Here is a 26006-nt window from a genome sequence, read left to right on the forward strand (position 1 = left end):
TTTTTCCCAAAGTCCATTCTGGGACTTCCACATACGATTGGAAATATTATTTTGAGCACTATCCAATGTAGGGGGTCTAATTAGTCCTTGATCCCATTTTCTATCTCAGAGAGGGCTCTAAAGTCTCTTCAGAACTTGAATCAAAACCACCAAAACATGAAGCTTATAGCTACCATGAACATCCTTATGGATGCCCAATCATCATATTGAGCCTTGTTTGACATCAATGCCAACACTTACATAACTAACCATCTAAATACCATCAAATGTCTAATAGATAGTATTTTCATGATGATTATAATCATGGATTTGATTCCTTATTGAAGTATAAATATGATGAGAATTGTTTCATGAGAATTTGAGCACTTGTTATTTTTTTTAGTGGTTGCATGTCATGTCTAGTAATATATTTCAATTCCCCATTGAATTCTTAGTCTAGTGAGGGTGAATTTCATTAGAATCTAAAATATTTCTATTTTTAGTAGCCTTTTCATGGAAGTGCTGATATCATATTTAGATTCCCATGTGATTATGGCTCTAATGAGTATAATATTATGGAAATGTTGATATTTCTCTATTTTTAGCAGTGCCTATTTTTAGGTGTGTTATATATGCGAGGATCCCTTTATCTATTTCAAGCATTTTTTCTATTTTCCTTTTTTAGGGGATTTGTTTTTTCAACCTCTATTTTTATAGTACAGTGACATGTGGAAACTTGGGGATAGCATGTTGTAGCTCATGGAATGGACAAGTGATCATATTTACATATGATTCATTAGTGATGTAGCAAAGAACATGGGTAAATTATTTTAGAGGTGTGACATGGAAATAATGGTAATTTACAAAAATGTCAACATATCTTTCTTCCACCCTATTTTCTCTCTCCTAGTGTGCATGAGTGTCCTATTTTCTTTCATACTCTCTCATATTTTCCCTACTTTTCTCACTTCACTTTTTCCTAAATACAAAAAGGCATAGATATATTTTTTGGCCTATGTTAAATTTTCCAATTTCTCTCAAGGATAGTTTTATCCAATTTGATCTATCCAAAATTTATTCACTATTGGTTTTATCCTAGTTTGAAAATTCAAAATTTTCCTAAGGGTAATTTTATCACAAGTTGAGTTAATTGAAAAAACTCCAAGATTCTTTTACCCAAATCAAATTGGCTATATTTCTGCTCAAGGGTATTTTTATCGCATAATAGCTTAGTGATACTTTAGTTAAACTAAAGAATGTGCCACATCACTCAATTTTTCTGCTCCAATTTAGTTCATTAGATGGCAAGCCAAGTCTACATGGTTTTCTAAAGTGCCACTTTTGGGTAATTTTATCTCCTACCTTCGCTATGAAAATTATAGGAATTATATGGGGTGAGGCTCCTATAAATAGGTAGAAGAGTGCAAGTGATTTAAGATGCAAGGAAATGGAGTTGTTATACATGTTACAAATCAACCCTAGCTTGCTCATTTTTACGACCGAAAACTACACTCGAATGTTATAAGTTGCATGCTTTAGCATTGTCATGGGATTCAGGTTATGTTAATTTAGAAAAAATAGGGTTTATTGTACAAAATATTAACATAACAATAATAAGAATAAGACATGATAATATCCCCATATTTCTTTATTAAAATTGTTCATTAATTGTTTCTTTGATCCATGGTTGACCATCCACAACATCTAGATAAAATCCTTTCAAGGAGAACTTGACCTCATCCAAAAATAGGGTATATATTACATTCTAAAGTCTCTAATAGAGGACATACAACTAATAATAGGCATGTTGACTTAGTCAAAATGGAATATGTTCACAAGAATTCACCCTCTAAGAATGGATGCATGTAAAATGTAAGAAAATAATGTCCAACCTTGAGAATATGCTTAAGGGTACACTTATAAGAGCTTGCAAAGTGGTGTCATTCAAGGTGCATGAAAGAAATAATACTTTACATTCTTCCTAGTAAAATGCTTCATAAGAAACCTCCAAAAATAGCAAGTGGTCCTATTAGACTAGAAATTTACCCCTTTAGAATTTGAAAATTTTGGTAGATCTGTAATAGTCAGTGCAACATCTAGAAGAATTTGGTTTGTTGTGTCACATTCATACTTTATTTTTTGTTTTAGGTGGTTCTTTCCAACCACATGGGTGTGTCTATAGCCTTGGATGCAATTTTTTCCTTGTAAATCTACAAAATAAACTCCCAACACAAGAATGCAAGACCATCAATTTAGCGGCAAAAATGGTTATAACCAATTTATGGATAAAGTGGTGGAATTATCTCCAACATCAGATTCAAGTGGCGAAAATAAATATAGAGAGAGAGCACCTCAAATGATAGACCAAGATAAATTCATAGACAAGAGAGAGAGAGAGAGAGAGAGAGAGAGAGTAGATAATGTGGAGCAAAGAGTGAATACCACAATCATGCATTAGTCTACATCCCACCACTTCTGACCAAGCTACCATGTGTCACAACTACTCTAATATTCATTTACCCTAAGAATTAATTCAAAATAATCTAATATGCTTTTACCCAAATCATTTTAGATATAATTATGCTCAAGGATATTTTTATCTCATAATACCTTAGGAATACTTTACTTAAATTGAAGAATGTGCCACTTCACTCTGTTTTTATTCTCTAATTTAGTTCATTAGATGGCAAGCTAACTCTACATGCTTTTCTTAAGTGCCATTTTTTTGGTAATTTGATCTCCTACTTTGCCTATGTAAATTAGAGGAATTATAGGGGGGATACTCGTATAAATAGGTAGAAGTGTGCAAGTGATTGAAGATGTAAGGAAATGGAGTTGTTATACATGCTACAAATCAACCTTAGCTTTCTCATTTTTACAACATAAAACTACACTAGAATGCTAGAAGTGACATACTTTAGCATTGACAAGGAACTCAGGTTATGTTAATTTAGAAAAAAATGGATTGATTGTACCAGAGGTTAACATAACAATAATAAGAATAAGACATGATAATATCCTCATATTTATTTATTAAAATTGTTCATTAATTGTTTCTTTGATCCATGGTTGACCATGCTACAACATATGGATCAAATAATTTCAAGGAGAACTTGACCTCATCCAAAAATAGGAAATATATTACATACTAAAGTCTCTAATAGAGGATGTACAACTAAAAATAGGCATGCTAACTTAGTCAAAATGCATTATGTTCACAAGAATACACCCGCTAAGAATGGATGCATGTAAAATATAATAAAATAATGTTTAACCTTGGAGAATATGCTTAAAGGTCGACTATAAGAGCTTGCAAAGTGGTGTCATTCAAGGTGCATGAGAGAGATAATACTTTACATTACTCCTAGTAAACTACTCCATAATAAACCTTCAAAAATAGCAAGCAGTCCTATTAACGTAGAAATTTACCCCTTTAGAATGTGAAAAACATGGCAGATTTCTAATAGCCAGTGTAACATCTAGAAGAAGTTGATCTATTGTGTCACATTCATTTTTCTTTTAAGGTGGTTCTTTCCAACCATAAGGGTGCGTCCCTAGCCCATGATGCAATTTTTTCCTTGTAAATATGCAAAATAAACACCCAAAACAAGCATGCAATGGTTTTCTTTTACCAGAATTTAGGTGCCAAAGAGCTTATAACCAATTTGTGGATAAAGTGGTGGAATTATCTCCAACATTATATTAAAATGGTGAAAAGAAATATATAGAGATGGAACTTCAAATGAAAAACCAAGAAAGATTATTAGAACTTATAAAGTATTGCACAAGAAATCATCAAATTGATGAAAAACTCAAAATCGATTGTTCTTTTCAAATCCGGGAGGTTTGTTGTGCTACGAAGAAAAATACAAAATTTATTCAATGATGTTCCTAAATAAGATAATATAGTAACTAAACAAGAAAAAACAAGAGAGAAAGAGAACAATTTGTTTTTGTTGAAGAAGATCCCCTATAGTCCAAGATGAACCTCTTCCTTTTAACAATGAAGGAGGTAAATTTACGCATGCAAAATTATCCCTAAAAAAATGTAAAATGATGTGATAAGAGAGTTGAAATGTTCATGTGCTTAGGTCAAATACAAGTGAAGAAACCTTAGCTAATTTGAGGGAAAGGTTGAGTAGATAATTCATATGCTTTGTTGACTAGAGGAAAGGAGTGAAGTGAGGATAAGGTGGAGAGAGAAACTAATACACACTAGTCAACTAAGGACATAGGGGAGTGATGTATTAATGCATGAGAAATAAATGGGTGGTGAGATTGGGTGATGTTGATGGTGTTGGACCTACCAACATTCCAAGGGGATATCCCCGGTAAGAAGTCCTAATCAGACCTCAAACCATTTGGTGTAGGAGTCCTGTAGGAATTTACAGGGTAAGTTCCTCAGAAAGAATACCAAAAGGACACCGCTCACAACCAGATCTCAAATCAATACACCAGTATTTTTGACGTGGTTAAAACCCTCAGAGTGCAAGGAGGGAAACAGTCCACGGCCTGTCCCAACGTGGGTACAGACAATTTATTAATCAAAGAATGAAAATTTACATAAGCTTCTCTCATGCACAGATTACCCGAACAATGACCCTCCATGCGCTTTAAATAGAACTCATGGACCAATCGGGTGTCAAGCCACGGATCAAGTGTCGGTAATACCGAGGTGAGAGTGAACCGTCAGATCACTACATATCGTGACCGTCGGATTGTAAGTTACAAAATGTACAACGGTAAAGAAACACACTTTACCTAACTCTAACCTAACTCTATGCTAGACCAAGTTGAACTTAACTATATCCTATGTGTCGGAATATCCTAACATCCCCCCTTAAGAACAACTTGGGATAGGATTGAAGGATTTACAAATATGACACAATAGGAGAAGGAAGGAGGCACTAGAGCCTATCCCCCCTTAGTGACAACTTCCTGAACTCCAAGCATATATCGAAGTTTAGTGAACTTCGCCTCTGTGAGAGCCTTTGTGAAGATGTCTGCAACCTGATCATCTGTTGGACAATATTGCACTTCAAGAACATGGTCATGAATGAGCTTTCTGATGAAGTGCATGTGTAGTTCAATGTGTTTGCTGCGCTGATGCTGGACTGGATCTTTGCATAGCTGAATGGCACTTTGATTATCACACCAAAGTGTGGTTGGATGCTGCTGCTCAAAGCCAAACTCTGATAGGATCTGACGAAGCCACAAGGCTTCCTTACTAGCTTCCACGGCACCACGATACTCTGCTTCTGCTGACGAAAGAGAAATGGCAGCCTGTTTCTTACAAGCCCATGTAATAGGTCCTGAACCAAGAGTGAAGACATAACCGGCAGTAGACTTCCGATCATCAAGGTCACCAGCCCAATCAGAATCAGTGAAACCAACTAACAGAGGAGCTGCTTTGGCACTGTAATGAATCCCAAACTGTACTGTACCTCGAACATAACGAAGTATTCTTTTAGCTGCTTTCCAATGACTTTCACGGGGGTTTTGCATAAAACGAGCAACAAGGCCAACAGCAAAGGAAAGATCAGGACGAGTATGGGTTAAATACAAGAGTTTTCCGACAAGTTGACGGTATAAGGTAGCATCAACTTCAGGAGAAGTACAAGAGACTGAAAGTTTGACTCCAGACTGAAAGGGAGAAGGGGCTGGCTTACAGTCTTCCATGTGAAAATGACGAAGAATATCACAAGCATACTTGGACTGGGAAAGGAAAATACCCTCTTGGGATTGCAAGACTTGAAGACCGAGAAAATAGTGTAAGTGTCCTAAGTCTGTCATTTCAAATTTCTTTTTAAGGCTGGACTTCACATGGTTTATAAGGTTGGGATCACTACCAGTAAGAATAAGATCATCAACATAAAGAACAAGGATGATAAGAGAGTTGCCCACTTTCTTGGTGTAGACAGTATTGTCAGAATGACACCTAGAAAAGCCAGATTCTAAAAGAAAGCTATCCATTTTGGCATACCAAGCCCGAGGAGCTTGCTTGAGGCCATAAAGGGATTTCTTAAGTCGACAAACGAGGCTGGAGTCTGTTTGTATGAAGCCAATGGGTTGTTCCATATAGATTTCTTCCTGCAAGTCCCCATGCAAGAAGGCAGATTTAACATCCATTTGATGGACTTCCCATTTTAAAGAGGCAGCAAGGGAAAGAACAAGGCGGATAGAGTTCATTTTGGCAACTGGAGAGAAGGTTTCAGTGTAGTCAATGCCTTCAACCTGTGAAAAGCCCTTAGCAACTAGACGAGCTTTATGTTTATCAACTTTCCCATCTGGTCCATACTTGGTTCTGTAAACCCATTTGCATCTAACAAGTTTGCGTCCCTTTGGTAGAGGAACAAGATCCCATGTATCATTTGTCATCAATGAATGATATTCTTCATTCATAGCTGCTTCCCAATGTGGATGGCCTGAAGCTTCTGCAAAAGTGTCAGGATCATGATTTACTGGAGCTTGAGCCAGTAAAGAAGAGGCTCTTTCAAACTGAGAACGTGTACGTCGCTGATCTGTAGGATCACCGGCAAGATCACCTGCTGCATCCCGAGTAGCACGGACCCATCTTGGAAGTTGAGGATCCTGAGAAGGTGGGGGAGGATTATCATCCTCGCTTTCATCATCAGAAGAAGAAATGTTTTCAAAGATAGAAGAGATAGGAAGAGGTGGCACATCCGCCGGACTAGGCTCGCAGGCCGATTTATTTTCATCAAATTTTACATCTCTTCTAATGATAACATTTTTGGACTTAAATGGAATAAGTCTATAACCTTTTACATCTTCAGAATATCCAACAAAAGTACATTTCTCACTCTTAGGTTCTAAAGCTTTATGCTTTTCATCTGGAATATGGGCCCATGCTTCACTTCCAAACACACGAAAGTGACTTACATCTGGTTTAATGGAACTCCAAGCTTCTTCTGGAGTGATATTCTCTAGAACCTTAGTAGGAGTGCGATTGATTATATAATTTGCACAATTAATTGCTTCGGCCCAAAAACTAAGACTGAGTCCTTTAGATTGCAGCATACAATTAGCCATTTCCTTTAAGGTGCGATTTTTCCTTTCAGCTACACCATTTTGTTGTGGAGTGTATGGAACAGTATGTTGCATTTGAATTCCATTTTCGGTGCAAAAGTTGATGAATGTGTTTTTAACATATTCTCCACCATTATCAGTTCTTAGCTTAAGAATTTGATGTCCAGATTGTTTTTCAACAAATGCTTTGAAGGCCAAAAAAGTGTTAAATACTTCGCTCTTGAGTTTTAAGAAGTATACCCAAGTGCGTCTAGAGAAATCATCAATGAAAGTTAAGAAGTACTTGCAGCCAGAGAATGAAGCAACAGGAAGAGGACCACATAAATCACTGTGCACAAGCTGTAAAGGGGCTGAGGCGTGCCAAGAGGCACGTTTGTCAAAACTGTCCCGATGATGTTTTCCGAGTACACATCCGGAACAAACACCATCTTTGCAAGATACCATAGGAAGACCTGTCACCATATTTTCTTTACATAGATGCTGAAGGGAGCGATAGTTTAAGTGACCAAACCGCTCATGCCAAAGTTTGCTCACTTCATCATTATGAGCAACAAATACTGAGGGAAGATGGGATGACCCAAAGTTGTGAAACTTATACAACCTTTTGGAATCATCAGCAAGACCAGTAGCTAGAATCTGTTTAGGATCTTTTAGATCCTTGATTACAACATCATGAGGTGAAAATTCAACAATTTTACCTTCACCTGAATGAGTTATCTGATAGACAGATAGAAGGTTGCAGGATAAGTTTGGAACACATAATACATCATTGAACTGACCATTGTCTAGATGAACAGTTCCAGTCCCTACAACATTAAGAGATCTATCATCACCAACATATATATTTTTGGTGTTACAATCATTTAAAGAAGAAAACATGGCTTGGTTTTTGGCCATGTGACAAGAGGCTCCAGAATCAATGAGCCACTCATGAGAATGAGAAGAAGAAGAAGATACATTTAATGCATAACCAGACTGAGATGATTGACGATGACATGCAGAAAGTGCCGTTCCGGAAGTTGAAGTTGAAGTAGGCTCCAGATGGATGTTATGTTTCTTCATTGCGGCTTCCAAGGCTTCCATCTTCTTAAAGCATTTAGATTCTAAGTGGCCATCTCGATTACAAAAGTTACAATGTCTGTCAGTCTTCTTCCATTTGTTTTTATTGGTCTTGTCATTTTGCTGAAATGATCTTTCATCTTGAGGCTGAGTTGGTTTAGGACCATTCCTTTGAGGATAAGACTTCTTAGGATTCTTTGAATTTGGTTGCTGCTGGGCGGCTAACGCTTTCGAGGAAGAGTTTCCAAGATTAAGAAGACCAAGGTGTAAGAGTTTTTCTTGTTCTCTTATTAAGGAATCACAAAAGGAGTCAAAGGAAGGGGTTTGTAGTCTTTGCCTTGACAAATGAAAGCTTCCCTTGTAGAATGGAAAGTGGAAACAAATACAGAGTAGGCTGGTCCCAACTTAGTAAGGATGGAATAAATAAGGTTACCATCTTCTTTCTTAACTTTAACACCTTCCAAGAGATATCTAAGGGTCTTGAATTTGGACAAGAAATCTTCAATGCAAGAAAAATTATTAGGATCCAAAGTAAGCAACTCATTCTCAAGTTGATGGGCTCTAATTTCATTTTTAATCCCAAAAACTTTAGCAAGTTTTTCTAATGCTTCATGAGGAGTTTCAATTTCTGCAATGTGGAATCTAAGATCAGGAGAAACAGACATTCCTATCAAACCACGTGCTTGATCTTGTCTATTTTCCCATTTTTCGGCCTTGTCTTCATCTTTGGGTTTCTTCTCTTGGTCTGTGGCTATTCTGAAGAGACCTTTACTTCTAAGTAAATCTCCCATGTAGGCTACCCATTGGAAGTAGTTAGTGCTGTCAAGAATGACTTGGCATGGACTTTCCATTTTTTGAAAAAAAAACTGAAGCTGAAGATGCTGAAAGTAAGTGGTCCAATGGATAGATCTCGAAAAAATAGGCGGTTTTAAAAAAAACGGCTCTGAAAAAGGCTTCCGGATGAAGAAGTTATGGCTTTTTGAAAAAAAATTGTTGACGTTGCCGGCAAAGTGCGCGAATGTGCGGGAATGAAAAAATCCGCCCCCACAAAATGGAGACTTGAACCCAAGACCTCTACTCTCTTAAAAAGTCTTTGAACCAATTGATCTATACAAAATATTTGAGAGAGAGAGAGAGAGAGAGAGAGAGGGGGGGGGGGGGCCTCGATTTGCGTGCTTGCCTTGGGAAGGCTCTTTTCCCCTACAAAACACAAAACACAAAACCCAACACGAATATGCAAAGAAAAACGAACCTTACGGCTCGAAGTTAGCTTTAGCCAAAAAACTAGAATTTTAAAAAAAATCTCAAAGTTAGCTTTTAACCGAAAAACTAAATATTTTTCTCAATGTTTCTGATTTTCCAAGATCACACTAAGGTGCAGGGAAAAGAGCATACGCATGAGAAAAATCCTTTCTTTCTGTTTCTGATTTGCCCAGATCGCACAGAGTCGCAGGGCAAAGAGCATACGCAGAAATGAAAGGTATAGATCCGGAAAAAAAAAGGCTAAATAAACCGAAACCGAAATAAGCAGAGAGAAAATGACAGTAAACTGCAAAAAAAAACACTGTATACCTCCCGATCTGAAAAATGACGCAGCTAGGGCTACCGGAAACCTTTTCGCGTGAAACGAAAGGGGTTCCTCACTGAAACAGATGCTCCGAACGCAACAGAGCAGTCCTCTCGGCCCGAAAGCAGTCAGAAACAGCAGATCTAGGAAACGACAGCCGCATGCAGTTCTACCGGCTTCAGATTTGGATCACCAACGGACGCGGCCCTCAAATAGCTCTGATACCATGTAGGAATTTACAGGGTAAGTTCCTCAGAAAGAATACCAAAAGGACACCGCTCACAACCAGATCTCAAATCAATACACCAGTATTTTTGACGTGGTTAAAACCCTCAGAGTGCAAGGAGGGAAACAGTCCACGGCCTGTCCCAACGTGGGTACAGACAATTTATTAATCAAAGAATGAAAATTTACATAAGCTTCTCTCATGCACAGATTACCCGAACAATGACCCTCCATGCGCTTTAAATAGAACTCATGGACCAATCGGGTGTCAAGCCACGGATCAAGTGTCGGTAATACCGAGGTGAGAGTGAACCGTCGGATCACTACATATCGTGACCGTCGGATTGTAAGTTACAAAATGTACAACGGTAAAGAAACACACTTTACCTAACTCTAACCTAACTCTATGCTAGACCAAGTTGAACTTAACTATATCCTATGTGTCGGAATATCCTAACAAGTCCCAACAGTGCTCGTAAGGTAATGCCTTAACTGCGATGTCGCACAGAGTCAAGTAAGGTAACTCTTTCAGTGGAAAGGGTGTGACTGATGCAGTGAGTCAAGGAATGAGTATGAGAGGTTTTGACACTTCAAAGGGGTAGGAAGGTGAAGGTGAGTTCCATGTTCAAAGGGATCAGTCCTAACTAGACTAGGAACACACAAGATAAAGGACATGCACAATATTCGATAGAGCAATCGGCACGGATGCCGAAGTCCCAACATACAAGGTAAGATGAGACGAACAACACTCATGGATTAGTCTAAGATGAGTGTGATGGTTGATATAACAAGGTTTAGAGAATGGTCTATCTGGTGTCCAGCAGATTAGTCGACACGGATGGTGACATCATTAACAACATATGCAACACATTAACAACAAGATTCATATAATTACATGTGAATTAGTTCATATACAAGTATGTAAGTTAAATAACATATATCATTAAGGCAACTGGAGCAGTCCAACTACAATAACAACATATCCATGAAAATGTGTTGGCTTTCATTATATAAAGAAGTGTAAGTCACAATCATACAATACACCATGTAAACCTACTAGCCCTATCAATAAAATGTTACAGCCACATCCGCCTACTCCTCCAGAGATATGTACTAGCTCCATACTGTGGAGAAGCCAAGACACATTACAATACTGTCCAAGCCTTCTTCAAGATAGTCTTAGTGGAAGCTTGGCTGACCAAAAGCCTATACAATGAGTTATGAGGGTCTATTTATAGCAAAGGATGGGGTAACCCTTGACATTCCCCTTTATGATAGTTCAACTGCCCTCAAGACTCTTCACCTACTCTATGAATGTTACATTCAACTGTTGACACTTGACTTACACTTGACATGACTCAACATTACAATTCACATGTGCTCATGTGAGGTGACATGGCTTCAGCAAGCCTTGCAAGACATCACTGACATTCAGTCTGCTGCGATGAGACAAACTCTTTGACATGCTTGTGATGGTGAGGTTGGTGAGCTAAAGCCAAGCTTGGTCATCTGTGATGTTGTGCATGTACCTCATGGTGACATCTTGTTGAAGCAAACTCTTGTCTTCGTTGCAATTGGTGTATTGGTTCGGCCCCTTCATCCAACTTATCTGCTAACATGCACATGCTCTTGTTGGGTACGGTTGAATCGGCAACACATTGATGCATAGTGCCTGTGCTGATCTCCAAGTGTGTGTTGGTGACCATGCACATCAACTTGATGAAGTACATTTTCAGCCCCAGTTGGACTTTCTTCTTGCCTTCTGCTTGGTGAGTGTGTTGAATGGGTTGGATTGCATGCCTGTGCTCAATGACATGCATGTTTTTGGATCCTTTGCAAGCAATCACGAACATTGCTTACCATGTTTTCTCTATGTCAACTACTAGGATGGATCATTAACTTGTACAGGCACAGTTACATCTGTGAGTTCATGTTCCACCCACTGTTGTTCCTGTTCCTACTACAATTCATTGGACTATTTTTGCAGCTTCATGTTCTTCGTGAGTTGTTGCTTCAACACATGCAACTCCTTCTTTGTTCCATATTCTACCTTCGCACAATATTCATGTTGTGTCATGATTCCGATTTAAATATGAATGCAAAAAATTACATATATAACCATAAATACAAAGATGTAGTATAAATAACACTTCATTTCATTCATATCAAATATTGAAATATGCTTACAAACAGAATGGAAAAAAGACTAGCTTGGATGATGGTAGCTTATATCTGAGAAGAGATGTGATGGCTACATGCCTCTGAACTACGTTACAATGAGGCTCAAGGACCTTATTATAGAACAATGAGAGAAAACCCTAAACAAGTAAAACCCTAACCTTAGGAGATGTAACACCAAGAGTTTATGGGCCCCATTGGGGTTAGTTGGACAGCCAACTTCCTAGGGTCACGACTTGGTCATATTATCTCCATTTGACATCCATGATGCCCCATTGGAAAGATCTCTCTGAGGAATACGATAGAGAAGATGATTTTAGTTAGAAATTAATTGGTGGTAGATTTTAAAAAAAATGTCGTTTAGGGCCTCAAAATGGCTCTGAAAGTTTACGACTCGAAAAACTGCTAAAAATAGTCAACTGTGGTACAATTAAGGAAACTAAAAAACTGAAATAAACAATGGTGGGGGTACAAGTGGAATTAGCAGGAAATGTTTTTTAGCACCTCAAAAGGACTCTGGAAGTTTAGGACCCAGAAAACTTCTAAAAATAGTAAATTGTGCTACAATTAAGGAAACTGAAAAACTGAAAGAAACAATGGTGGGGATCCAAGTGGAATTCGCGGGTGGCCACCAATATCCACCTGGATCATTCCTCCCCCCTCAAGAAGAAATGGACCCCATTGTGTTGAGTTCCTCCATGAGATGGGGGAACTTCTACTGAAGTTGGTCTCTTGTGAGCCACTTGCCATGGTGACGGAGATGGCCTGCTTTAACAACTCAATATGGTTGGATCTTCTACTAGAAAGTGTGCTTGATCTGTGTGTCCATGATCTGATCAGTTGCGCCTTGTTCCATGCAATATAGATTTAAATATGTAGATGTGAGTTGTTGTGCAATGTCTGATGTGTCTAACAATGGTGGGAAGTATGGTTGAAGGCGGTCCACATTGAACACTGGGAGTAGGCCAAGGAATGGGGGAATGTTGAGCTCAAATGCATTGTCTCCCACAACCTTGGTAATGGTGTAAGGAGCATATCAGATTGGTCTAAGTTTCCGATAGGCTCTGGTAAGGCATTCCTTTTGCAAACACAAGCAGACTTTGTCGCCCACCCGAAACTTGTGTGGCACTCGATGTTGATCATGTCATTGCTTGTACTTGGCATTTCATTTCTCAAGAATGTCACAGACCTACACATGGATATGTTGTATGTGCTCAACGAAGATGTTTTCCTTATTGGTTTTGGACTGGACATGAGCCGAAACTACCTGAATAGCTACAAATGGCATGGCCATATCAATGGGACATAGTCACTAGAACCCCAAGCCCACCTGAAAAGGATTGTGTCCAGTCGAGTTGTGGAGAGACAAGTTATTGTTGTGCTAGACATAGGGGAGGCTCTCATCCCATGTGCATGGATGATTTGAGTTGTACATGCATAGAATTTGTACGATCATCCTATTGATCTCCTCTGCCTAGCCATCAGTTTTTGGATCGACTAGAGACAGGACCAAAATGTATTGAGGAACCTGTACAATGGAATACATCTCTTTGTCATAAGTGGGATACTTCCAGGCTGTGTCTAAAAGTGTCTCATTGTGATATACCTCTTGATTCCACTGTTGAGTAAGGACTGCCCTAATAGCATAGTCAAAGGCATCTGTCTCGATCTCAAATAGTTATTGCAAGTTCGATAATGTGAGCACTGGTGCATAGGAGAGGCCATGTTTCAACTCTTTGAATGTCTTTTGTTGAGATTCAGACCAAAAGAATTTTTCTTTCGCTCCTCCCTTTGTGACTTGACTCAAGGGCCAAGGGATATGAGAGAATCCCAACACGAAGTTGTAGTAGAAATTGGCAAGACCCAAAAAGTTGTAGAGATCTATTAGAGTGGTTGGAGCTGACCAGTGCCGAATGACTTGGATCTTCGATGGATCCACATGCACCCCCCATTCATCAATAATGTATCCTAGATATTGAACCGTGTCATGCCAAAAGTGCATTTCTCCAAATTGGCACATAGCTTGTGTTGTCGTAGTGTTTGGAGAACCTGTTAAAAGTGGTGTAGGTGCTCTTCTCAACTTTGGTTGAAGAAAAAGATGTCATCCAAGTATACCACTACAAATGAGTTGGTGAATGGCCGCAAGATGTCATCCATCAACCTCATGAAGGTTGCAGGATCATTCATCAACCTGAAAGGCATAATCAACCATTTGAAAAGGCCCTACTTGGCTTTGAAGGTACTCTTCCACACATCGGAGGGTTCATTTGGTGCTTGGTGATATCCTGATTTCAAGTTGAACTTGATGAAATATTTTTCCCCCTTTAGTTTGTCCAAAAGATCATAAATCCATGGGATTAGGTACGTATTCCAGATAGTGATCTTGTTCAGTGCCTGATATTCAATACAGAGTCTCCAAGTCCCATTCTTCTTTTGTACCAACACCATCAAGCTCCCATAGGGAAATGAACTCAGATGGATGTGACCTTTCTGCATTAGCTCCTGAATTTGCCTCTTGATTTTGTCATTCTCTAGAACGAAGCTCCGATAGATTGGTCCATTGGTTAGCAGTGCACCTGGGGTCAGATCGATGGAGTGCTTGACCTGAAAATTCAGAGGCGCCACTGTGGGGGAGGTTAAGATGTCCTTGTACTCATTCTCGACCTAGTCCATCTATTTTTATTGTGCAGAGGGCACCTGTCTAGAGGTCATGGCCACTGTCTTCTTCTTTCCCTGAGGGTGTATCATTAGGAAAATAAATTTACCAGTTTTGGAAATGAGCTTACTGCATTGTTTTGCTGTAAGCAAAGAGATGGTGGTAGGTGATGCTACCTCTGGTATCCTGTAAAACTCATTTCCCGAAGTAACAATAATATCATGAGGCCTTGACTCATACATAGCATGTCGCTTCCATAAGTATGGTTGGCCTAATAAGACATCACAAACATCAAGGGTATCAATGCCACATAATACCTCATTCATGAAGGCCTTGATGTTGTATGGAAGGTAACATTGTTGGCTCACGCGAAGGTCCCGTCCTTGGTGAAGCCACCCGATGTTGTACAATTTTGGATGTGCTATGGTCAATAAGGCTAGCTCCTTCACGATCTCTACTGAAATGAGGTTCTTTTGGCTCCCGCTATCGATAATGAACTATAGCGGGGAACCCTTTACCCACATCTAGGAATGGAAGAGGCACTCCTCCTCCTCTGGATCTTCGAGTTCCCCCTTCTTGATCTTCATGGTGGCAACAATGGCGTTGGGCTCTGTACCAATAATCGTCTTCCCTTTGTCATTCCCCTTGTCATATTCTGACTCAAAGTCAAAACATGCACCTAATTCCAAAGCCTTTGGCTCGACCACCAGTGACTGCTTGGCCCGACACTCACTTGTGTTGTGATTGGAGCCCTTCTGGAACTCACACCACTTTCTCGTGTCCTTTTATGGCTTCAGGACATTGTTCTTTGCTCGCAACTTTGGTGGGTTGTCTTGGGTTGCCCTGCCTTGGCTTTTTCCTTTGTTCTGTGGTTTGGGGGCACCTTTCCCTTACTTTGAATTCACATATCCAACATATACTTCTTCTGTTTAAAATTTTTCTGGATATTGATGGCGTATCAGCATGTCACGTCGAGCAAGGAGATGTCCAGGAATTCCATCTCATCCTTGATGTACATGTGTAGGCAGCCATAGTACTTGAGAACCAAATGCTTCTCACAATCCTTGATACCCAACTTCATGCAAAGGGTATGAAAAACATTGGTAAAATACGACACATCTTGGTCCCTTCCCTATCACAACACTATCCACTTTATGTATTTATCCTCATTGCTCCTGACAAGGTAGTACTGCTCCTTGATGGAATCTTGGAACAAGTTCCACGTGGGTGCAACTAAAAACAGTGAGTTCGTACTTTCATCCTTCTACTCACAGTAGGCTTCCCACCAGTCCTTGGCATGGGGGTCTACATTAAGAAGTGAAAAAGTGATATTTTCTCGGCCGGAGAAATCATGAATGGAAAAATATCCTTTTAATAGATTTAACCATTTATCTACAGTGTCTGCATCTATCGGACCCTCAAATATGGGAATGTCAAAGTTAGCTTGTACATTAAAGTGTGTGTTGTTTCCAGAGTAGTTTCCAAAAGTAGATGTGTCACCCTTGGTTAGCCACTAAAGGATCTAGGCAAAGTTGTGTTGCCCTTGGGTACCCACTGAAGGTGAGGCTTCCTTATCTAGATTGTGCAATGCAGCCTTGCTGAAGGCAAAGACCAGGCCAAGGTTGGCCCAACTCGGTGATGGTCAACTGAAAGCAAGTAAGTTGATGAAATGCATGGAGACACTATGTGATAGAAAAAGTGATAAACAGTGCATGCAAAGCATGAATGGAGGATTGAAAAAATAGATCAACATGCATGTGGGTGAGGCAATTCGCCAGTTGGGCGAACGCCTGTGAAAAATAGTTTCATGCATATGACAATAGTGAGATAGCAACAGAAATTGAAATAGAGCTAAGACAAGCTATAATATATGTAAATGATAGCAGGCATTCAAATAAATAAAGAAAACAACACACACACAAGCGAATACACAAAAAGCGACAAAAATGTTGAAAAAGAGAGGTTGAGGCCACTTACCTGTTAATAGCTTAGCCGTATGTGTCGAAGAGTCTTGGATGTGCTATGGGATGTCAGACCTACAAGATTGATGTGAATGAATGAAATCTGAATCATCAAATAACTAAGTTTGGTCTCAAGACAGGCATGCCAAAAATTTAGAAAAAAGGGACACTTGGAGGGAAACTTCTAAAACAACTTTGCATGTAACCCGCGACTACTAAAAATAGCTCCCTAAATCATGGGATGCGTTTTACATGTTGCCTCTTGCTATTCCAGGAATATCAGGTCATGCATGCATGCAAGTCATGTTTCCTTGGTCCCAGGTGGAATTGGTCAACCCGGCTGTCCATGCATGCGATTGTTCAATTTCTTGGAAAAATGTGCATTACTACTTGTAAGCTAGGCTGACTACACAAGGGGGTTATGCAAATTATGGGCCCAATAGCTGACTACTACCTAGATTTGTGCAAATCCTAGGTAGAACTACATGTTGATGAGAAAATTTGCGCAATTCCTATTGGGAGGATTAGCTGGTAGGATTGTGCAATCCTAGAGCCCAGCAGGTTGTCATAGGGAATTGCACAATTCTTGGAGGCAAAGGCTTGTTTCCCTCCAGAAATGCATAAATTTCACTATGACGCTACTCAGCTTGTAGCTAGACCAAGTTTGGGTGAGTAGCCTATGAAGGGAAGAGATCAAATTGTGATCGATAGGTTGCCTTTGAGAAAGAAAGACACTGAAGATTGAGGACTTGATGAAGCAAGGCAAGCTATTGTGTAAGGTTGGTAGGGAGGCTCAAAATTGAGCTAAGGAAAATTTTGGAGGGGGGTTGTAGCTACTACAACACTTGGAGACACACTGGTAGAACTCCAGCTCTCTGTATATACGTTGTTCGTGAAAATCAAGTCTAACACCTCCGGAAGTATTGTCCAATTCTTAGCTCATCTTGGTTTCACGCTAACTTGATTGTAATATGTAGCATTTGCCAAGCCCTTGGTCAATTGACACACATTCCAAGCCAAGACAACATAGTTGTTTCGATTCAGGTTGAGGGTATATAGGTGCACAATTAGTATATTTGTCAGAGTCTTAGTTTCATCTCTCGTGTTGCTCCACTGCCAGCAGGCCTAGACAATACCCCAATGGATTCACATAAGAACACATGCATGGCTCCGCTGCTAGCAAGCCTAGTCAGTACTCGACGAGGTTACTTGTATCACCACCCTATGCAGGAACCCTTTCTCTTCTTTCACCTTATTCATTTTTCATTTCATTTTTCATTTTTGTTGTGTATGACACTTATTCATTTCAAAGGTGGAAGAGGGATCCCGACTTATTGAGAGTAGAGGAGCTTTTTCTAGAAGAGAAGCAGTTTATTGTATCTTTGAAGTGCTTGCTAAGGTTTTCCCCCTCACCTTACTCTACTTGACTGATCTGAAAAGGGTTAACCCAGAAACAATCAACTAGAGAAGGTGAAACTAGTTAATGTGCAAGCGTTTTCTTTTCACCAAGGTTCACTTTAAACTGTACGTATTTTCCTTCGATGTATCATGGACTTACGAGTAACAAGCTCATCATACAGAGGAAAGATTACATATAACCAATTAGTCTTAGTTGTACAAGCCCTCTTGTACTTTACCCAACTCGTTTCATGAGTCATACATGGTTTCATGCAAACTAACCTACGAACGAACGTAACAAACAACAAAGTAAAGCAAGAGCAGAAGCGAAAATGAAGGCGAAACAAGTAAACAATCAAGTAAGAAAACAAACAAGCAAACAAAGCATGTAAGAAAACAAGCATGCAAATAAATGACTGAAAGAAAACGCTACTCCTACTCCTACACTAACAGTGCATGGGCTTGATCACGTGAAGTGATACTTCCAATGTAGCCATCGACACATTGTTAGACCCGTGTGAGTGGAGGCTTAGTCTGCAAGTAACCCAGTTGTGCAGACCAACATACAAGAAAGATATGACAATGAAGACAACCACATTTTTTGTTTCAAAGTGCCCACAGGACATAAGTGAGTGCATGTGCATGACGGACAATCCGTGGACTTATCATGGTGTTGTGTGACACTACATGAAAATTTGAAGCAAGAGAAAACTCTTGACTGAGACATGCAAGAAAACGAAAGAAACAAAGATAACTTGTGTCACGCATGAGTGATTGTAATGTAAGGCTCCTCCAATGCATGAACAATGGGATCATGCAGTTAGAATGGAGGAAGTGTGATTTGTGTGTGAGATGGGTCATCAATGCATAGAGATGAGTGTGGAGGAGCCTTGGGTGATTGAACAGTTTCATGATCAGAAGTGAGACTAACCCTAAGAGAGTGAGGACCTGGCATAACCATCAACTCGAGTTGAAGTGCCTCTACAGTCTTGGGTTTCTCAACTTCATCATCAGGGAAATCATCATAAACTGGTGGCTTCAAAATATCAATTGTGATAGATTCATGGTCGTGATAAAAAATGGAAGCAAATGAATCACAACCGCCATGATCAGAAAAATCAATGAATTCTTCGACATCCACATGATCAGATGAATCAAACAGAGGTGTAAATGAAAAGAAAATGAACTCATCCTATCTATTTCTAGAAAAGAAAGATGAAGGATCAAGTGGATATTCAATGAATAACTTATCCTATCCATTTTCAAATGATGGAATAGCATCTGGTGACTCTTGTGAGTGATCAACAATGGGTGCATCTGTAGATGAAGACACACATACAAAATCATGGATGGCAGGTTCACCAAAGAAGCTAGGAAGAAACGGAGGGGGCTCAGACAGAAGGGAGGCATCCTTGGTCAAGTGTTGATGTTGCAGCTCCCACTCATACTCTTAATGAATGAAAACACATGTTGGTTGTGCAACACCAACTCCATAAGTGGGTTGTTCCTCATTCACAACAAGTGAAGAGTCCAGAAAGGGTGAACACAAGACAACATCATTTGGAGGAACACCTGGGTGCAAAGACGGAGGTCAAAGAAAAGAATGCATATGGGAACTCGAAGGACTCACAACCAATTTGGTGTGAAAAATAAGTGGAGTGGTGTTGGGAGGGTGTGAAGAATGAATAGATGTGTGAACATGATCCTCATCATCACTGGAAATGGTGGAAATGTTGAATGAAAGGGAGGCAGGCAATTCATTGAGATAGTGCTTGCTCCCACATGGGATTGCACAGTTCCATCAAGGAAGAAGGTTGAGCGAGGCTTGACTTCAAGCTTTCTCTTAGGACAAGAAAACTTCTTAAGGCAGTCCTTGAACCAGTCCCAAAGATAAGCGAACCTCATCTAGCTCTTTGGAGCTTGAAACTATAAGTCACAGAAGCACTGCCAAAAATCAATAACAGATTCATGCAGGGCCCTCTATTGCTTTTACAATTTCTGGTCACGATGGTCTGGATCAATATGATGGAACATGTCTTCAATAAGATCACATAAGTGCTTACATGACTGCATGGTGTTAGTTAATAGGCCGAGCACCCAATGAAATGCAGATTCGTGAAGTGTGAATGTAAGCAAAAAACCAGCCTATTCATCAGTAAACTCATCTTCCTTATAAATGAAGGAAAGTAAGTTATGTAAGTTCTCAGGCCAGGCCACTTAGCCTTCAGCATCACACATGTGAGTGGATAAGATATTGAAAAGCTTCCCCAAGATGGATACATCTTCACAATTTGAAAAACACCTTGTGGGAAGAAGAATGCAAGATTCCATGAAATATATGCAAAGGTTCAAAACTGGATGAGAGGACACTACTTGTCATTAGGCCATCCTTCTAGCGCCAGAAATGTTGATGGTGTTGGACCTGCCAACATGTGAAGGGGATCTCCCTGGTAAGAAGTCCCAATTAGACCTTAGACAATTTGGCGTAGGGGTCCTAGCAGTGGGTTGTAAGGTAATTCCTTGACCAGGATGTCACATAGAGGCAAGTAAGATAGCTTTGTTAGTAGCAAGGGTGTGACTGATGCAGTGAGTCAAGGAATGAGTATGAGAGGTCCTGACACTTCAAAGGGGGAGGAAGGTAAAGGTGAGTTCCAAGTTGAAAGGGATTAGTGCCAACTCGGCTAGGAACACACAACACAAAGGACATGCACAGGTTCCAGCATAGCAGTCAACAAGGATGCATCCATCCAAACATACAAGGTAAGATAACACGAACAACATTCACGGATTAGTCTAAGATGAGTGTGACAGTTGATATAACAAGGTTCAGAGAAAGGTTTGTCTGGTGTCTGATAGAGCAGTCGACACAGATGGTGACAACATTAACAACATATGCAACACATTAAAAACAAGATTCATATAATTGCATGTGAATCAATTCATATACTAGTACGTAAGTTAAATAAGATATATCATTAACGCAATTGGATCAGTCCAACTAAAATAACAACATATTCATGAAAATGTGTTGGCTTTCACTATAAAAAGAAGTGTAAGTCACAATCATATAATACACCACACAAACTTGCTAGCCCTATTAGTAGATCATTACAACCACATCTGCTTGCTCCTCCAAAGAGATGTGCTAGCTTTGGGCAGTGGAGAAGCCAAGGCACATTACAATAATGTCCAAGCCTTCTTCAACATAGTCGTAGTAGAAGCTTGGCTAACCAAAAGCCTATACAGTGAGTTATGAGGGACTATTTATAGCAAAGGGTGGGGTGACCCTTGACATTCCCCTTTGTGATAGTTCAACTACCCTCATGACTCTTCACTTACTCTACGACTGTTACAATCAACTTTTGACACTCGACTTCACATACTCTATGACTATTACAATCAATTGTTGACACTCAATATTACATTACACATGTGCTCATGTGAGATGACATGGCTTGAGCAAGCCTTGCAAGACATTACTAACACTCAGTCTGCTTTGGTGAGACCAAATATTTGACATGCTTATGATGGTGAAGCTGGTGAGCTGATGCCAAGCTTGGTCATCCATGATGGTGTGGATGTACGTCGTGGTGACATCTTGCTGCAGGGAAATCTTGCCTCCATTGCAACCGGTGCATTGGTTCGGCCTCTTCATCCAACTCATCTACTAACGCGCGCATGGTCTTCTTGGGTACAACTGAATTGAGAACACACTAATGCATAGTGCCCATGCTAATCTCCAAGTGTGTGTTGGTGAACATGTGCATCAACTTGTTGAAGTACATGTTTAGCACTAGTTGGACTTGCTTCTTGTCTTCACCTTGGTGAGTGTGTTGAATGGGAGGGATTGCATGCATGCACTCAATGACATGTGTGTTGTTGGATCATTTGCATGCGATCAACAAAAATGCTCACCATGTTTTCTCTATGTCATCTTCTCGGATGGCTCCTTAACTTGTATTGCCACAGTTTCATCCATGAGTGCATTTTGCACCAATTGTTGTTCCTGTTCCTGCTGCAATTCATTGGACTATTTGTGCAACTTCATGTTCTTCTTGAGTTGTTGCTACAACACATGCAAATAATTATTTGTTCTATCTTTTTCCTTTGTTGGATCTTCATGTCACATCATCACTTCATAGCCCATGTCTCCAAACTTGCTTTCATTATCAGTGGATCTGCTCGATCTCACAACTTTGCTCTGCCTCTATGTTTTCAACAACCTTCCTCTGACATTCGCTATATTCGGTATGTTGCCTTTAGCTGATGTTCATGATGCTTCTCACTGTGATGTTGCTTCTTGACAACTTGATGTCTTCATGAGTAGGTAAGCGCATGGACACTTGATTGACGACATGTTAAGTTTACGTATGTTCTATGCTAGAGAAGTTTATTTAAACTTTCACAGTTAGCAATCACATCAGCATTATGATAAACTGCATATAGAACATAAATATAAAACGTAGAAGACAAGCCAAGCCAAGAGGACACAAGATGTGGCACAAGCTAGGGACAAACCCAACAATGTGTGGGGAAACCCTTTGACCAAATCTTCTTTTATCTTCAAAGTTTAGCAGAGAAAGAGAGAGAGAGTACATTTACAACAGAAGCCAACACATTGACTTATCTAGATCTGAGCAAAGATCATTTAGTATAACGATGAGATTAGTTGAAGACATTCTACTTCAACTGATCCTGTAAGGTGACTCCTTCACCTATCATCATTCTGCATCTCGTCCATTTTCTGCACCTTACCATGTAGCACCATCATGCTGCTCATGATCTCATACGTTGCCCATAAATCATGTTGTCCATGATCTACATCATACTTCCCATATACCTCATGATGTCCATATTCATCATCCTACCATATATCTCATGATGTTGTCCATGTTCATCATACTGCCCATTATCATGCTGCCCTTTAACATGCTGCCCTTTATTAATGTGCATCATTCTTTAGTTCATATACATGTCAGCCTTAGCTGCTTGCTATGGCTTACAACCTAGCAAAGTAGCTAGGTTATAGTTCCATGCAATACTCCACGCAGTCCTGTTGTTTTATGTATTAGCTGTGTGAATCAGGGATATGACTGTCCTTGCTGCCTTGACTTCCATACACAGCATATACCCTTGATACTACTGCGGCTACCTTGCGTGGTATATTATATTGTCATGACTACGTGTAGAGCAGGGCATTGTTGTGCGTGTTATATATTTTATTTACATTCCATATAATATCTCTGCGTCCCATAATATGACTGCATCCTGACTATCTGCCATTCCATATATATGACAGTCAAGCGTGAAGCATATATATATATATATATATATATATATATATATATATATATATATATATATATATATATATATATATATATATATATATATATATATATAGATATAGATATATATATATATATATATATATATATGCGTCCCTAATATGACTGCATCCTGACTGTCTGCCTCTAGTGTGAACAAAATGTATATATATGTGTCCATAATATGACTGCACCCTGATTGTCAATATTTATGTGACTACGTTCCACTTATATGATTCCATGCACAGCGTATAGGTCTCACCATGAGTCAGCGTATATATAACCATCATTGTGTTGCATATATACCACCATGGCTGCGTTGTGTATATAACAAACTGCTCAGCGTTGATTGCCCAGCGTATGACTGCTCAACATATGACTGCCCAGCGTATATTCCAGTGTATGTAATGATATGTATCATTACGTCCTGCGGCCAGGTCTGAGTGTCACCATAGACTGCATTTCATGCCTGCGTATTAATCTCTATGCACTGTGCTTCAATGTATGACTGCCCAACGTATATTCCAGCATATGTAATGATATGTATCATTATGTCCTGTGGCTAGGTCTGAGTGTGACCATAGACTGCATTTGATGCCTGCGTATTGATCTCTATGCATTGTGCTTCAATGTATATCATCCTTTATGAATAGCGTATATGATCCTCTATGTACAATGATATAAAGGCATCCATTGAATTTGATTAGGGCTACTTAGAATAACATATTAGTTCATGACTGCGTTCTCCATTAGGGCATCATCATACTACGTCAACGTATTCCCTTTTGTGATTCTCCTTCTCCAAAAACCCAAGATGTGGAGAGGAGATCACATCAAGAATGAGTGTTCCAATTAACATCAAAACTCTTCTATTTATACTAAAGGCGAATGATTGAATAGACATGACGTTTGGGCTTCTAGAGCCTACATAAGAGCTGGTCGGCTTGATAATAATTATATAAACAAAATAAATTCATATCTCCATATATACTTATCGGAATCGGATGATCTTTGGATCAATCCTACACCTCTCGATGAAAGGGATCCAAAAAAAATATCATCTGCCATAAATGAGCTGACCCACATGGAGTTTGGCCCTAGTTGCCAATTAACACTCCCTCTCAACTAGGGAGAACTCCATCTAGTGATCCATATGTCCGACTGTACTATCTTGGTCACTAGTGCCTTGCACTGCTCTACCTAGCTTTGCTCAGCTCTGCTGGCTCAACTCTACTCTGCTCAGCTCTACTGGCTTTGCTAGCTCTGCTCTGCTCAGCTTTGCTGGCTCTGCTAGCTCTTCTCTGCTTATCTCTGCTAAACTATGAAGAAGAACAATTGATTGAGAATGTCTCATACCATTCTCCACTGACCCGAAGTCAGACTTAGAGTGTGTACCACTGGTCCTAGACCAGTCTCAACCGACCCAAAGTCAGCGTCATAGTAGGCACCACTCCTACTACCAGTCCCAAACCAGTATCGCAGTCTGAGAGAGTGTACCACTGGTCCCAGACCAGTCTCAGCGGACCCGAAGTCAACGTCATAGTATGTACAACTCTCACTGGTCCTAGACCAGTACTGCACTGACACGAAGTCAGTCTCGGAGTATGTACCACTAGTCCCAGACCAGTCTCAGCCGACCCGAAGTCAGCGTCATAGTATGTACAACTCCTACCACTGGTCCTAGACCAGTATTGCAGGCTCAGAGAGTGTACTACTGGTCCAAGACCAGTCTCAACCGACCTGAAGTCAGCGTCATAGTATGTACGACTCTCACTGGTCCTAGACCAGTCCTGCACTGACACGAAGTCAGTCTCGAAGTATGTACCACTGGTCAGAGACGAGTCTCAGCCAACCCGAAGTCAGCGTCATAGTATGTAAAACTCCTACCACTGGTCCCAGACCAATATCGTTGATCCCAGATCAATGGAGGACATCCTAGCATAGGGAGTATGGTAGATACAGCGATGTGTCCATCGGTACTACTATGGTCCCTAACTTCATTTGCCTTCTCATTGATCAGATGAGAGGTACTTCCCATGAGTCCCAGACTACATGGGTAGGATGCGTGGACATGAGAACTTAATCAATCCTGTCCTCACAGGAGAACACATCAATCCTACTACAATCGCCATGGAGAACACATCAATCCAGGCTGCCATGGAGAACACATTAATCCACGCTGCCATGGAGAACACATCAATCCAGGCCTCACAGGAGAACACATCAACCCTGCTACACAAGAGAGAAAATCATCCTGTTCCACAAGAGAGTGAATCATCTTGTCCCACAAGAGAGCGGATCATCTTGTTCCAGTGTGCACCACCAGGGGAGGGTGAGTCACCCTGTGGTCGTATGTTGCTCCAGTAGAACTGCAAGCCCCCCAGAGTTCCCAGAGCTCAATGTATGCAACATGCAGGACCCTTTTACAAAGGTCTCTTGATGACTCTAAGTCGTTCGGAAAAATCACAAATTTGATCTTTCCTTGGGGCTCTGTCCTCTACATCATCTAAGTGCGATGGAGCCTCCTTGATCATCGAGTTACCATATCCCAGATAAGGCAATATCTGATGTCTACCTGCTAGAGCAATCATCGAATATGGGATTTCTCA

This window comes from Pinus tabuliformis, chromosome 9 (genome assembly GCF_031772625.1).
Source record: "Pinus tabuliformis cultivar Carrire ecotype Pingquan chromosome 9, CPIR1, whole genome shotgun sequence".
NCBI classification, from domain to species: domain Eukaryota; kingdom Viridiplantae; phylum Streptophyta; class Pinopsida; order Pinales; family Pinaceae; genus Pinus; species Pinus tabuliformis.